The 15066-nt window shown below is 39.1% G+C and overlaps 1 protein-coding gene across 11 annotated transcripts in view; it reads left to right on the forward strand.

The window, feature by feature from the left end:
- VTI1A (vesicle transport through interaction with t-SNAREs 1A) overlaps positions 1–15066 on the forward strand; it is a 266161-nt gene that overhangs the window by 239605 nt on the left and 11490 nt on the right. The gene's annotated exons all lie outside the window — the stretch shown is intronic.

Here is a 15066-nt window from a genome sequence, read left to right on the forward strand (position 1 = left end):
ATTTACAGAGGTGAGTCCTGTAACCGTGCACCATTAAACAGCTGCCACATCTCACCCAGAAGGACTTTTACATAATGTTCATCTCTGGTTTGCATTCTGAGCTGCGCAGATCGGCAGTAACGCTACGTGGGTATCTGGAAGCAGGATTTGACCTGTACTTGGGTTCTGGTTCACATGCAGCAAGGAGCACTTGTTCAAATAGTTTCAGAGACTTCAGCAGGAACACTGGTATGCAGAATCAGGCCCCTAAGGATCCTTGGTAATGAAAGGTATCCTGTAACTCTAAGGTATTATTATGATGACTACTCTAGAGAACACAGAGGTATTGAAGTTGGCAAAATGAATTACAGAGTTAAATGTATAAGTAAACCAAGAAGCGACTGATGTTTTTTGCATAGTAATAATCTTCATAATAGCTTCATTTGCACAGTTATTTCATTTTAAACTTAAGGCACAGTTTTGAAGCACAACTCAGTGGAGATTTTTCCTGTAATCTATAAACTTTAATGAAAGCTAATTGGAGGACAAATTTTAATCTAATTAAAATGTGGCTGCATAAAGCAGAAAGGATGAATGAAGTGAAATGCTCTATGGGGCACAGTTTTCAAACAATGACTACCCTGAATACTAAGTCAAATGAAGCTTTTGTAAAATGATGATCATGAACATTGCCAGCAACAGAACAACCTTGAGAAACTGCAAATGAAAGTTTTCATATATTCAGTTTAAAAAGTGGACATTTGACTCACAACTGCATAAGGACTTTCTAAAAGAAAATAAAAAGCAACACAGTCTCATCTAAAAACATAACAAGTAAATTAGCCAAAGGTGTACATTCCGTCCAAGTTCTCATGATCAGCAGATGCAAATGTTTGCAGTGCGCCGATGAGTTATGAGCCCTAATGAGATTTCAATGCTGAGCAAACAATAAAAATTTATGCATTGCATAGTTTTAGTGGCCTTTGGCTTCATGGTTAGTGTTACACCCTTTCAACAGCTTCAGTAATATAATATCCAGCTGGCTTTGGAGGTAAGGAAAATTTTAGGGGTGAACCGAAATTGTGAGAAATAACGTGATTGATTGCTTTGTCAGAATAATGCATTTCCACGGTATAATTGTCCATAGTAATCTTAGCCCGGGTATGGATACATAGGTTCTAGTTATGTTCAGACACAAATTTTGAAGGATTCAGGTGAAGAATGGCTTTTCCAGGATTTGAGCCAGACTGTTTCCTGTGCTGGGTACATGTCCAGGGGTCTCACAAACAGCCCCTCTAACAAGAACATTCCTGTCATAGTCTGGCAAACGGGAGAATTGAAAAGCTGCACTTTCCCCAACAACTGTCGTGTCTCAAGAAAAGAAGCAGAGGACAAGCACAAAAAGAAAGGCACAATAGATATTGAAATAAATGTATGTAGTGGAGAGTGGGGGGATGAACCAGGGAATTCAGCTGGTGCAGTGTGAGAGTGAGCTCAAATGAGTTAAATTTAAAAGACCCATTTGTGGGTTAGGCTGTTATGCATCCAGAACCTCTACCATAATGATTGCCTGCATTACCCTACATAATATTAAAATCTTAGTGTGTGATTAATAGCAGATTCCCTGCATACGTGTCACAACACACATCTGCAGCAAATCTGCCAGTATATTTCTCTGCTAGTTTTACTTTGGGGCCATAAAGTAATTCCTGTTTTGTGAATGAGAATAAACCTATTATGCACTAGGTTAGCTACACCCAGTTTCTTCTCTTCAGGGAAAAAGAGCTGCTTATTTGATACAGCATCTCGAATTTCAGTGTTCAGAAGTGAGTTTAAGCCTTGGCTAGATTTGCTTGAGCAAGCTGTTGGGATTTGCCTTCACCATTTCTTAGTTATGTGTTTTCCAAACCTTCTGTGCAGAGTATTGAGAAACTTCTGGACAGCAGTAAGCTAGTGGACTTAATTGCAAGGTGTTTATTGCTAAATTTGTTAATGAGTCAACATGCAAAAAAGATATATTTATCCCTGTTTCCTCTTAAAGTAGTAGTAACAAATAACTTCAAAAAATCTTTTTCTTAAGCCGTTTGGTGATGCAGTTTTTCTGTTCACAAAAGCTCTTTTTCCCATCCACAAATAGCTACCTTTCCCTTTGCCCCAAGGGAACTGAGCATAGCTCAAATGAAGCTTAAAAAAAAAAAAAAATTCCCAGTTCTAACTCAAAGCCTCTGCATATTCACACATGCACACAAAATAAAAAGGAAGATGCAGAAGCATTCCTCCAGTCTGCCCTCTGAAAAGTCCTGTCGACCTGTTTTGCTCCCCAAAACGAAAACAGAACCCCATGAAAACAACTTAAAGGGCAACAAGAAAACATTAGGAAAGCAACATCTGTTTTGCATTCTTGGCATCAAGTCTGTCCTTGCAACACAGGGTCTGACACAGATGTACAGGGTTATGACACCACTGAGTACTGCTTGATTTAAAATGGTGTAACAGAGCAGAATCAGGGCACTGAGCTCTTACAACTCTGTGCAGAACTGTGGCGCTTGATATCCTTTGCAGATGTGGGATTCAAACCCCACTGAAGTTTTAGGCATCTTTCCATTGATTGATATGGACTGTGGAGCAAGTCATATTCCTCCTCCAACCATTTAGAATTTATTATTGACTGGACTTTCTCATTGTGTGTGTTTTTTGCTGTCTGTAAAGTCTCATTGCACCGGTGTGTTCCAGTCAGCTGCGTTGGGCATAGCCACGCTCAGAGAAACTTCCAAATGATGCTACATAATTAACCTCTGCAATCTTTAAGTAAAATAAAACAGCAGCATGGAGAGAGACATTTAAAGGTACTCAGAAAGACAAAAAGAGCTCTGATTTAATTGAAGAGAATCAATAATGCAAATTTGGAAAGCCAGAGTTGCCAGGAGAGCAGCTGTCTCCCCATGACCACTGGGATGGCACAGAGGGAGCACATCTTTCCCTGTTGGTTGCCCAACCACAGCCGTGGCAAAGCGAGCTCACCTGGCCGGGCTTCAGGACCTGGGCGCGGTGCCAGGTGGCGGTGCCACCGTGCAGTGTTCCCACCTGCCACTAGATGTCTGTGTGGGCTCTGAAACCTCCTCGGGGTGATGCCCCTGCTGAGCACGACAGGCAGAGCTGGAGCACAGGCTGGGGAAGCCTTTTCGCTCGTGTTTGTCATTGTAACAGCACTACTTAAAGTAATGTGTGCTGTCTAAAACTAAATTCCAGCCTTTGTCATTTGAGGCAGATAAGGTGTTTTTCTTGTCCACATCTGTTAAGGATTGTTTCCTTTCTGTTCATGTGAAGAATTCAAGTGTATCTTAATGTTGTGAAAGTTTTGGAGGAAGTTGCTGAAATGTAAAGTGGATTCATCTTCTTTTTATTCTGAAATGATGAAATACCAAAATATAGAATATCTTTTCCAGAAGTGGGTTTGTTAGATATACAACAGCACATCTGGGCTCGTGGAGGAAGGTAATGCATCATATGTTAAGTTCAGTATATTAAAGGAAAACAAGCAAACAAAAAAACCTCTGGACCTGGGCACAGAAATCTGTTTCCCAATTCTGTTTCTCAGCAACCCACTGGCTGGCCAGGGCAGCTGTACCTGTGACCAGCTCTTCTGCAGATATCTCCTGAGAAAAATGCAAAAGTAATCAGCATATGTTTGACTTTCATTTATCTCTGTCACCCAGGAATAAGATACAGATAGTATCAGGAGCAATGAAAGGTACATTCTGATATTATTTTCAAGTTTTTTTGTCTAGACAGAGAGGAGCAACCACTTGTATCTCTGAGGAACACACAGCCCCATTCCACACACATCCTAGGCTGAAGGCCAGAGGGAAGTAGTAGGCTGTCTATATAAAAAAAAAAAAGTTTAAAACCACCACCCACTCATCAGGTGACTTGAGACTGTGGTTGTAAAATATGCTGCAGGCAGAAGTTCTGAAAAATCCCAGAAAGTGTTGAAAACATCTCTAAACAAGGTATTTTTCTCCTGCACCTTTCTTGCTAAAGGTCCCAATTGCTGCCAAGAAAGCTAGTGAGAATGTTAGCTGCCAAATAAAAAATTTATGACAGTGTTTGGCAAAGGATTGTATCACTGCTTGTTTTATACATTTCCACAAGTCTCTTGAAGGGCTGTCGGACACATACAGCTCAGTGATCACTGCGCTTTATCTGTTCTTTAATATATTGAAAAAGCAAGTTCCAATAAAGGATTATTTGAACAATAGATTTTTTTTTCTTTTAATACCCTCCTATAAGCACTTGCTATGGTGAGAATATAATTTCTAAACAACTCTCCATGTACTAAAAGAGTTTTAAAAGACTTTTACCTGACAAAGTTACCTGTACATAGTAAAAATACACGAATTTTTCAGTTAAAAAGGTATTGCTTTTGGAATTGTGCTTGTTATATATAGGAGTCTGGGCCAATAAACCATCTGTTAAAACATAAAGAAGTCCATTCAGTTAAAGTTGTGTCTGCCATTTTTGTTTCAAAACCCAAGAAAATAATGTGTTTGTGTTGCATTGCTCACCAATATCAATTAGGTTTTTTGCTCTATCATTAAATTAATACTGGGGAGAAAATTGTTCCAGTGGATTTAGCAGAAAAAATAAATGTTTGAATACAGAGTTATAAGCACACTGACAATAATTATAAAGCTGGCTGATGCTGAAGCAACACCCTTAAAAATATTTTCCTCCACTGAAGAAACAAAATGGTCTGTCTCTGTCTTCTCAAACCCGTTATCAGATTAGGCTTCCAGCTGATAATTAGTGCTGTTTAACACAGATCTCATTGCTGGGAAATCTCAAAGCCTGAGTGGTTTACTTTTTCTCATTATCATGTGCTGCTGGAGGTGGGAGCTCTGGAGCAGGGAGCTGTACCCCCCTGCACCATTTTGTCAGGAGTCTGAGCCTCCTCTTCTCTCTGGTGGTCAGGAGGTGGTGGGGTGGTGGGACACGGCTGTGGCTTGCTGTCCCCTTCCAAGGGGACAACCAGAGTGGTCCCCAAGCTGCCCCAGGGCCCCACAGCTCTGTGCCTTCATGGCACAGCAAATACTCTCCACAGCCAGCAGCACTACAGCTGCTGAACGCCTTGTGTATGCTTGTGTATTTCATGGTGTTTGATATAAAGTACTCAAGACAGACCAGCATTAAGAGGATTATTTCAGACAGCATTAGGAGTTAATTTACAGAAGATTAGCTCTAAATCAGGCAGATATCATAAGCAAATTAGCATCAGTTGTAAGAGATTCAGAATCAAAATGTGTGGTGGTTTTAGTTTTTCCCTGCATGTGCTGAGTGGAAGAGTAGTATCTTAATTCGTTTCCCCCAATAAGGTGTTACATCTCAAATAGTGAAGAGCAGGTATTCTTTTTTTTCCTACATGCACACTATTTATTATGATGCTGTTTATTGCCAGTGAAACTGCTTAGCTCCAAATACCCTTCCTCTGCTGAATATTTTATATGTCATGCCATTTCTTCATTGAGTAATGCTTTGTTTGGCCCTAGAAATGATGTCTCCATGGTATGTTACAATATTTTAAATAGGTAACATGGAGCTTTACTTCTGAGTAACGTAGTTAATCCTTTTTTTTCTGTTAAAATGAGTCACATTCTAATGCCAACTCATAAAAATAAAGGAGTGTATAAAATACTACATACCAGAGTGAAGATTATAGGTACTTAAAAATAGCTTCCTTAATATTTTAGCTTGTAAATTATAAATTTGTTTTATTTCCACAGCAGCGATGGTTAATTTGTATTAAAAAGCAGATTCTGTTCTTCAATCAATTTTCCAGACAAACTCTTCTGGCTGCAGACAGACAGACATGAGCACCTATCCCATCCCTTCTCAGGATGGGATAGGGATTGGGAACACTTGCCCAGTTATTGGAGAAGACGATGAAATGGATTGGGCCCTGATATTAAAGCCTGTGCCCTGAGATGTCCTTGAGATTCTGGAAGTTTTGAAGTCTATAAATGGGATTCCCATCTTTGGAGAAATTTGTGTTCTGCTGTCCAAAGGATTAAACTGCTTAGTCTTCAGTGTTCTCCTGAACACTTGGGGTTTTAACAGAGGGCAGTGCTTTTTATGATTTTTCCCTCTCTTGATGGACCAAATTCCTCTTGACAAGGTTGGCCTGAGGTCATGGATGTCTCCCTGCCTTCTGTGAGAGAGGAATCTCTGTGCCTTGCAGGAGATCATGAAGACTTACACCCACCCTAAGCCAGTTGGGCTTGCAGGTCCCTCTGGTTGCAAGACCTGCGAGGGGCTCTTGCACCGTGACTTTGTGCCCTGTGGTTTTACCAAATACTTGGAAGCTCGACGTGGTTGTTAAACCAAGGTGTCTGAGGTCACGACAAAGTAGAGGCTTCTCTGCTCCCCTAATAGAAATACTGTAACATGCTGAAAAGAAAATACTTTCATAGTGGCAAGTATCTCCTGACAACTAATTTGATAGTTCTCTATCAGGTAAACCATTTGTGAATACATCGATTCTTTTTATTTTTCACTGTTCTGTCTTCACTGTTCCCAGGTTTTCTCTGAACCGGTTGGGCAAAAATTGATTTTTATTTGTTCCACTGGCCTAGTGGAAAATTAGCTTATGAACTGGTTTTTATAGGAAGACTCAAAGCACAGAAAAGGTTGAAAAATAAGCCTATAGCAGTCAAAATTGTTGTCTGAAATGTCTTCAGACTGGAAGGCTGAATTTATTGCTCAAAACAAGTACTAGCATTGTGGAGGTGTGCAGTCCTGCTCATTATCACTGGAAAAGGGGGAACCAAAAAGCACAGTAAAAAATTAAATTTTAATAATGCTCGTGATATTTTCTAAATCCTTCTTGACAGAAAGATTCTCATTATTTTTATCTGTCTCAGAATAGGCTCTTTTAATGCCATCTCACAAATGGCCTTAGCCATGATTGTTTTCCTTTCTTTTATAGCATTTGAAAAAAAATGAATATATACCAAAAAAAAATTCTATTCTATCATTCAAGAAGTGCCATGAAATGGTAACATTTTGGATAGCAGATCTTCAGGAACAATTGCTGCAGATGCCTTCAGGTTTTTACAAAAGAGGTCAACATTGTTAAGACAATTGTAGGAAACTTGCCATACAAAAAGATGCCCAGTCAAATATCGTGTAATCAGAAGAAAATAATGCAAAAAGAATGTGTGTGTCCATTCTCCAGCTTTGTCACACCTAAAACCTGTAGATTAGTCATTAATTAAATTGAGGCAGGGTGAAAGACGTTACTTCCTTTCATCTGTTTAAGATACATCTTTTAGTGGCTTCTAATGATTATGGAATTTGATAAGATGCAGACTTTTGACATTTTTGTTTTCTTTAAATTGCACAGAATGTAAATTTAACTATATTTATCATAAAAGCCAATATGAGATCTTGTACGTTCTTGTCATTTTATAGCTTGCATACATTTCTTCTGCTGGAGAAATAATTGCTTTAGCTTTGAGTGCTGATGAGGGGGTTGGGGCTTTTTTTTCCTATTAACTGTTTGGGGACCAGGGTTTCATGTACCCAACGTGCTGAAGAATGCCACTGCACCGACAGCTGGGCTATCCACCCTCCCTCTGAGCTCTTGCTAAAGCTCTTGTAATGTTTGCTAAGGCCTATGGTTCTTAGTCATGCTCAGGTGACTAAATGTGTGATTTGTTCTTCTTGATACTTCAGTACCCTGAGAAAGGCTGGTTGGAGATTAAGACAACCTTGACTCCTTCCACTTGCAGTTGCCACTGTGTATGTTATCATCATTTAGACTTGCCAAAGGGGTCTGGTGTTGCCTGTGCTCTGCATGAATTAGTCCCTCTCTCATTTTGGTTGGTGATTTTCCATGGCCCCAGAAGCTCCACTGTGCCTCCTAGTGACACTCATAATCTAATTGATTCCCTCAGTGGAAGGAGTGGACATGGAGATGGCAGAAAGGTGAAGTTGCATCAAAACCCTTCCATGTCAGGGTCTCAGGAGCAGAAGGATATTTTTCATCCTTCAGAAGTGCCTTGCAATGTGTTTTTAAAATAAGCAATGAATAAAATCTGACTAGTACAAGATTTTCAGCACCCTTCAATTTTGTGTTTTGACCTTTAGTTGCACATCCATGAGGTCCTCGATCAGGCGTTCCCTGTTACCACATTTGATTTCAAATCGTTCCTGTAGATCTCTCTCCTTCCCAGGCCAGTTAGTCCCCTCTCACTCCCCACGTACACCCCCCCTCACTTGGGTACAATTTTCACTTCCTGAGACTGCCAGCTCCTTGAGAGAAGGCTCATGCAAGCCATGATAACCCTGATGGCTACCAAATAGCACTATACTCAATGCTGTTCATTTGGAATGTGTTGCAAGATTTCTATTATTAATTAAATCTCTCCAGAAGCATTTTAGCTATCAGATATAATCAAAATAATTTAAAGTTTTAATCTATGGCAAGATTAAAAGAAGATGACACAGCAAGGTAAAAACATAGTTGAGTCAAGGAAGGCTAATATGTTTCAGCAGGCATTCAGCCAAGAGAGGGATATCCTTTTTTTACTCCTCCAGAAAAACTGTCAAAGGAAAAATATATTTGCTTCTGGTCAAAATTTAATGTGCAAATATAGGATCCATTAAAAGGAGATGATGGATCAAAGTCTTTACTGGCTAATTATTGATTAGCATCTTCTGCTTCACTGGTGAGTTTCATCTCTGCAATCTTTCTGATTGATGGGAGATTACACACACGTTACAATATGCTTGTGCCTTTCTGTATGATTTTGCCTTCAGAGCTAGCAAGCTTCCTTGTCTGGACTTCATGTTCAAGCTTTTAGAGATATTCATTCCTATGTTGTAGGCACCTAACCTAGCTGACCAGCACTGCTGGGGTGCATATATGGCCAGGAGGCAGAGAGGGCAGTTCAGTGCAGACTTGAGCTTATATATGGGGAGCTGAGAGAGATTAGCTAGATATAATTTAGATGTTTAAAGTGGGATAGTGTGACTACTTCCCTGCACCTGTTATTACATGACTCATTCTTTCATTCAGGGCCCAGGTGGAAACACATTGATGTGGTTTGAGTGTAATATTATAACTAGAGATTGGTATCTATGTTATTACAAGTAGACAGTCCCAGTCCTTAAGACTGAACTTTAAATCTAGAGGACATAGCATTGCACAATTCCTCAGTCCTATCAACAAAATCGTAGGTGCCCTGTATGGCCTTTCAATAAACCCTGCTAGAAAATCAGCTAGAAAAAGCCCATCCTTTCTTAAACACCAGCCCTCTGTTTTTGAGGGTTTCATTTTGCTATCTGCTCAGTTTTCAGCAATTTTTATAGATTTTCCCAAGTTCTTACAAAGAGGCACCTTTGGGAAGGAATTCAGAGAACATGGAAGAAGCTTCTGCTAGGAGCAGTCTGCAGACTGAAGGTGGACCTTAGGAAGTGTGGTCTTTTTGTTCCCAGTAAGCCATGGGGGGGTCCACCACCCCCAAAGCCTTTTCACATCTAAATATACAATGTCAATTACAATGTAATTAGGTCTTCTGACCTGAGAACAAAGACATAAACATATTTTCAGAGTTTGTGGTGGGGAAGAGGAAAAACCTTGAGTGTTTTCCAAATTCCTCACTTTTCCCATGGTCAGCTAGAAGAGGGCCAAGGAATCATATGCAAGTTGTGCAGATATTTTTTTTTCCACTGGTATTTCTGTTTTCTAATTTCAGTTGTTAATGATGAAAAATGTTTCAAGTCAGATACTTCCAGCCAGCTATAATTCTGCTAGGCAATGTTCTCTTACTCTTTTATTACAGTAGGTTGCCATGTCTTTATGTTTTTGCCACAGCCTGTCTCATTCTTTTCAGTTGCTTTTATTTAAGAAAAGCATTTTTAAACCTGAAGATGTGAATGATTGAACAGCCCCCAGATACCCTGAACTTGAGATTTATCATTATGTATCTAAGGCTTTGCTTTACCAATCATAACATTTTATTCCCCTGTGTGGGGTTTAGTACTTCCATTTGAAAACTCATCGTAACAAGGATGTCCTTATATATAGTAATAATTGTGTCTGTCCAGAAGCTATGTGAGTATAGCTGTATTACTTTAAATGCACAATTAATTTTGCCTGGTATGTTTTTGCCTATTTAACTAGACCCACACTTATTGTTTGTTTGAATCTACTAATTTGCACATGACTATTGGACACTTAAAAATCGCTTGCCACTGATTTGCATGCACCTATTTTCTTTCATGCTAGCAAAAACTGCCAATCAGAAATAAAAGGGCGCAAAAAATGCAATAGCCAAGTATTCAAAGTGACCATTTAAGATGTGATTTTTGTATACAAAGCAAGCCTTTCTGTCCAGTAAACTGATAGGAATCACTTCTAGTTAAATCATAAATACATATTACAGTGAAATACTGTTGGACAGTGCTCTGTCATCAATCAGTCTGTGTTCTTGAGGACACTATTTTTCAAGATGCCTCCTTTAAGAATAAAGCCCTGTGTTGTAATGAATGTGTGCTAACTGATCCCCCAAGCCATTTGTTTGGTTTTGTTTTTTTTTTTTATTTGTATCAGTGTCAGAGTTGAGCTTCTGTAGGAAATTTTTTGCAGTATTTTATTTGTAGTCCTCAAGTTAAGGACACACTCTGTATCCACCCAGAGTCTGCACTGGTTCGTTTATATCCTGCATTTTGTTAACATGTTACCGTGATTGCTGATTTTCATGACAATTGTTATTGTACCATCAGTGCTTAATGGCAAGGCATCATTATTCAATGCTGGTCAATCAGGCACTAAGACATGTGCAAGACATCAGGCTGAACCCATATAGATGTCGTGCACTCCCCTGCTAATGAATGCAGTTTTATAAAAAGGTTTAAACACGGTTGGCATCCTTAATGTAAGGTTTGCAAAAGCTTATTCGGGAGCTGCTTTGTGTTTATACAGAGCAGATCTAAACATGGCACAAACAGAGTTAGACCCATTGTGTGTGTGTGTGTGTGTGTGTGTGTGTGTGTGTGTGTGTGTGTGTGTACGTGAAGCCACGGACAGGCGCGAATCCTTTGGGGGTTTGAAATGTGGAAAGGCAGCACAAATTCTGCCAATGAGGGGAACAGATTTTCCAGGGACATCAGGGTTTGGTAGTGCATGTGGGACCTGTTCTGCAGAGTGATGGTTGCCCTGTGCAGCAAGGACGTGATCCTCAAAAGCGAATGGTGTCCTGGCTGGAGGCACCCTCCAGCACAGCAGTGACTGGAGATTAGGCACTGTGACCAGAAGCCAGGATAAAGGGTCAGGCATCTGGAAAGGTGGAGCAGAAGGAAACTCGAGAGGAGAGGGATGTGCTTTCTGTGTTTTTAGTCCCGTGCTCTTCAATGCGTCAGTTAACGTTACCCTTGCGTCTGCTTTAGTTATGGTTTCTGTGTGGTTTTGCACCCAAATATTTCAGGCTGCTCTCCATAATAAACTAGATGGAGCTTGGTTTAAAAGCACAGATTTTTTGTGTCTTCTAACTCAAAGTAGAATGAGCCCTTGTGCTCCTAGAGCCGAGTATGAAAGGAACAGTAGACACTGGCTGTTAACGAGCTCCCGCACAGGGCTCCAGCAGAACTTGGTGTGAATTCAGTGCCTAAGCTGCATCAACTAAATGGTTAATTCATCTCGTATCAACAGCACTGTGATTCATAATGTAAACTTGAGGAATCCTTGATGTTTCAGTCACACATTCCTCTTAATTTGGCCATGCATTCTTTTAAAGCTACAGTGTGCTAACTTAATAAAATGCAGCATGCAAATGCACAAGTTTTTGCCTTCAGGCATTTTAGCCATGGATGTTTCAATGGGTGTCTTCTTTCAAGTATATATTCTTTCCTAAATTATTTACCCTGTAAACATGCTTTGCATTTTCAAAGAAAAATCTGGGCTTCCTCATTCACCAGATTTTATTGAATTTAAGGTGTAATAGAGATAAAAGACTATCATCTGCTTCTTGTGAGCATGTTAGCCTTTGGGATTTTTTTGTAGCGAGCATTAGGCCCCATTTTCTTCTCCTTTGGTATTATCACTCCCTCCCCCACTTAAATTCCTTGATGCTTTGCCTAGAGCAATACCCACTGGCAGTGTCTGGCTGTGACAGTACCATAGGCTTCCCTACAGATGGGTCCTGCCAATGCCAACCATTGTTCTACAACTGTGAGCTGGCTTGACTGTCTTGGATCACTCAAAACCCCCTTTCCTCTTCCTTTTTTCTTTACTCTGAAGGGTCGTCCTTGCCTGTTGACTTTGAGATCTGAAATGTGCTGACACCCAGAACTTGTGTTCTCTGTCTTAGCAGCAGCTCCCAGACTCAGATTTCAGCAGGCACCACTGAGTCCTCCTTGGGACTGTCCTGCTGCTGCCAAACAGCTCTGTCATTCTCCTCCCAGCCCCATCCTTTGGGCAGTACGCAGTTAGTTTAATTTTACTTGCTCACTTGAAAGGAAAACAGTAAAACTCAACGATATTCCTTTTTAAAGACATAAAATTAATCTTTAACTGTTGGCTTGAATATTAAAAGTATATAATGCTTCAGTGTAGGAATCTATTGATAACATCCATCCTATTTCATGATTAATTTGTTCCTTTTAATATGATATTCTTTTGCTGCACTGTGCAGACTAATTCAGATTCCTAGAAATTGAACTTTGATATGTATTTCCTAGATTCACACTGTAAGTGAACCTTCAATTAACAGATACAGGTGGTGGCTTGCCTCACTCAATGTTTTCTTGAAAAGGATTTTAAAGACATGGGCAGTGATTAAATAATCTTGCAATCAGGTGTGTACTAACAGGGTATAAAAATAAAGCATATTGGGGACTACATGCTTCTTTTTTATTTTTCTTTAGTTTTGCTTCTCAGACAATGCAATGATTTTTTCGGTGGGCCAGAGATAGGAGGAGTTGATTTAAACACTCAGGATGTTATGTATGCCTTTGCCTAACTATGTGTTAGATTAAGCGAGTTTCACTCACAGTTAATCCTTTGTAAATTAGCATTATGGATGCCTTGGGGCCCACGTCCCACAAATAAAATGGTTGTCAAGCCAGCTGCACTGTGTATTACTTAAGGCTGAATGTTTTAAGAGTTTTCATGCTTTTAATTTATTTCACTGCTGAGTTTCAATTTTGTTGAGTGTCCTTTCAGGAGTGATGAGGGCGAGTGAGTAAATACATATTCTGGTTTTCCTGCATTTGCCTGGGCAAATCGTTTGTTATCAGGTGTTTGGCAGGGAATGTCACACCCCGCCACAAAAGAGAAGCTTGTAAGTTCAGGTGTTAAATTGAAGTGCAAACCAACAAGAACCAAAAGCCCTTAATTAGCTTTATTTTGTTAGCCTGTTACACTTTTTTTTTAGGGAAAAAAAAGAGTGAGAAACATCCCTCCCTCCTCCTCATCCTTTTGGCAGAGTAAATATTGCCTGTTAAGTTTGAATTAGCTGTCATCGCGAAAGAATTAATGCTGTGGTTGAGCCTTTCTAGTGAGGAAGGGAAAAATAAACGAGACAGATCTTAGTTCAGCTTTAAGTGATAAATGAGGACAAAGCAGCCCATTCATCTCCTGCTAGGAAAGTGGACACAAACACTAAAGCAGTTTTGCGGAAGAAGTGTCAGCAAATGTGATCATTTTGTAACCTGTCAGGAGGATAGAGAGCCAGTCCTTTTAGAGTGTCACAGGGGAGGCTGTCTGTCTGATGTGACAGTTTTCATCCATCCATTTACTGCTTTTCCTTTAGGTGGGGGGTAAGCAAGGAGAGAGCTGGAGTTGGTTAAAACTGCATTTTTCTTTACACTTTCCAGTATAATTTATATGTATATCCACCCTCATCCAAATGAAAAACATTCACTAAGAAAAACTCCCCTCTGCTCTCTGGAGTTTCTTCTCTCTTTCACTGCATGAAATATGGTCATTTTAACACATTACACTCCTTGTCTTCAAGTTGTACTTGGTTTGATGTTTCACAAAATACAGTTCTACCTCTTCTTACCATTGTTTGGTTCTTGCAGACTTTGTTTTGTTTTGCAGAAGCATGAGAAAAATATATAACTTGGCGTGCTTTTATTGCACTTGGTTGTTGGGATTTTTTTGCTATACCTCTCCAATTCTAATGATAAGCTTCATGTACAAGTATGTTTTGCAAAAGTCCCTAATTATGAAGAGCCTGTGAAAATATTCTTCCTTCTCTGTAAAAATGGAATAACAAACAGTGAATTCTTACAATCCAAAATCCTCCTGTAAAATGCCTTAAATTCTACTGTTTCTTGATTTAATAATTTTAATTGACCTATAAATTTTAGGAAAAATATTAAGTGATGTGATGACTGATTTTAGAAGCAGGAATTTCTCCCAACAAATGATTGAAAAATATTAGGACTTTCTACTTCTGGCATCTTTTTATTTTCACTAATCTTCATTTTTTTTTCATACTGCATAGAAATGTAACATTGCCTATTACCATAAGTAAAGGTATGCTACAGAGACAAGAGATGCTTTTACAACATAAGCTTCACAGTTTGACACTTGCTTCTTTATATCATCCTTTTCTTCAAAACTATCTTTTGTACTTTTCCCTTGGTATTTTAGTACAAGTGAGTATCTTCTTGACATGTGATTCCTTGAAATCTTGTTCCTTAATAGTAAAATCCCTTGAAAATTAATAAATTGTTTCTTTTCAGATTAAAACTACTGAAAATTTCAGAATGGTTTTTAAAAATATAACATTTACTATTACAGACCACCCTGCTTGGATTGCATTGACTGAACACTATTTTTTCATTTGTTTTTAGAAGGTTAATAAATTGGAACATAATTTATTTCATTTATTCTAATATGTATATAAATTTATGCATAATTCAGAAAATTATTTTCCTTCTTGAATACAAAAGCTTTATTTAATAACTACATAAAGACATAGTTGGAAGCACTGGAAACTGGGAGAAGTAAAAAATAATCAAGATACACAAAATGGTGGAATACTGAATTGCGGGTATATGTCTTTTCTACAGTTTTTT

This window comes from Lonchura striata, chromosome 6 (assembly GCF_050655825.1).
Source record: "Lonchura striata isolate lonStrDom1 chromosome 6, ASM5065582v1, whole genome shotgun sequence".
NCBI lineage: Eukaryota > Metazoa > Chordata > Aves > Passeriformes > Estrildidae > Lonchura > Lonchura striata.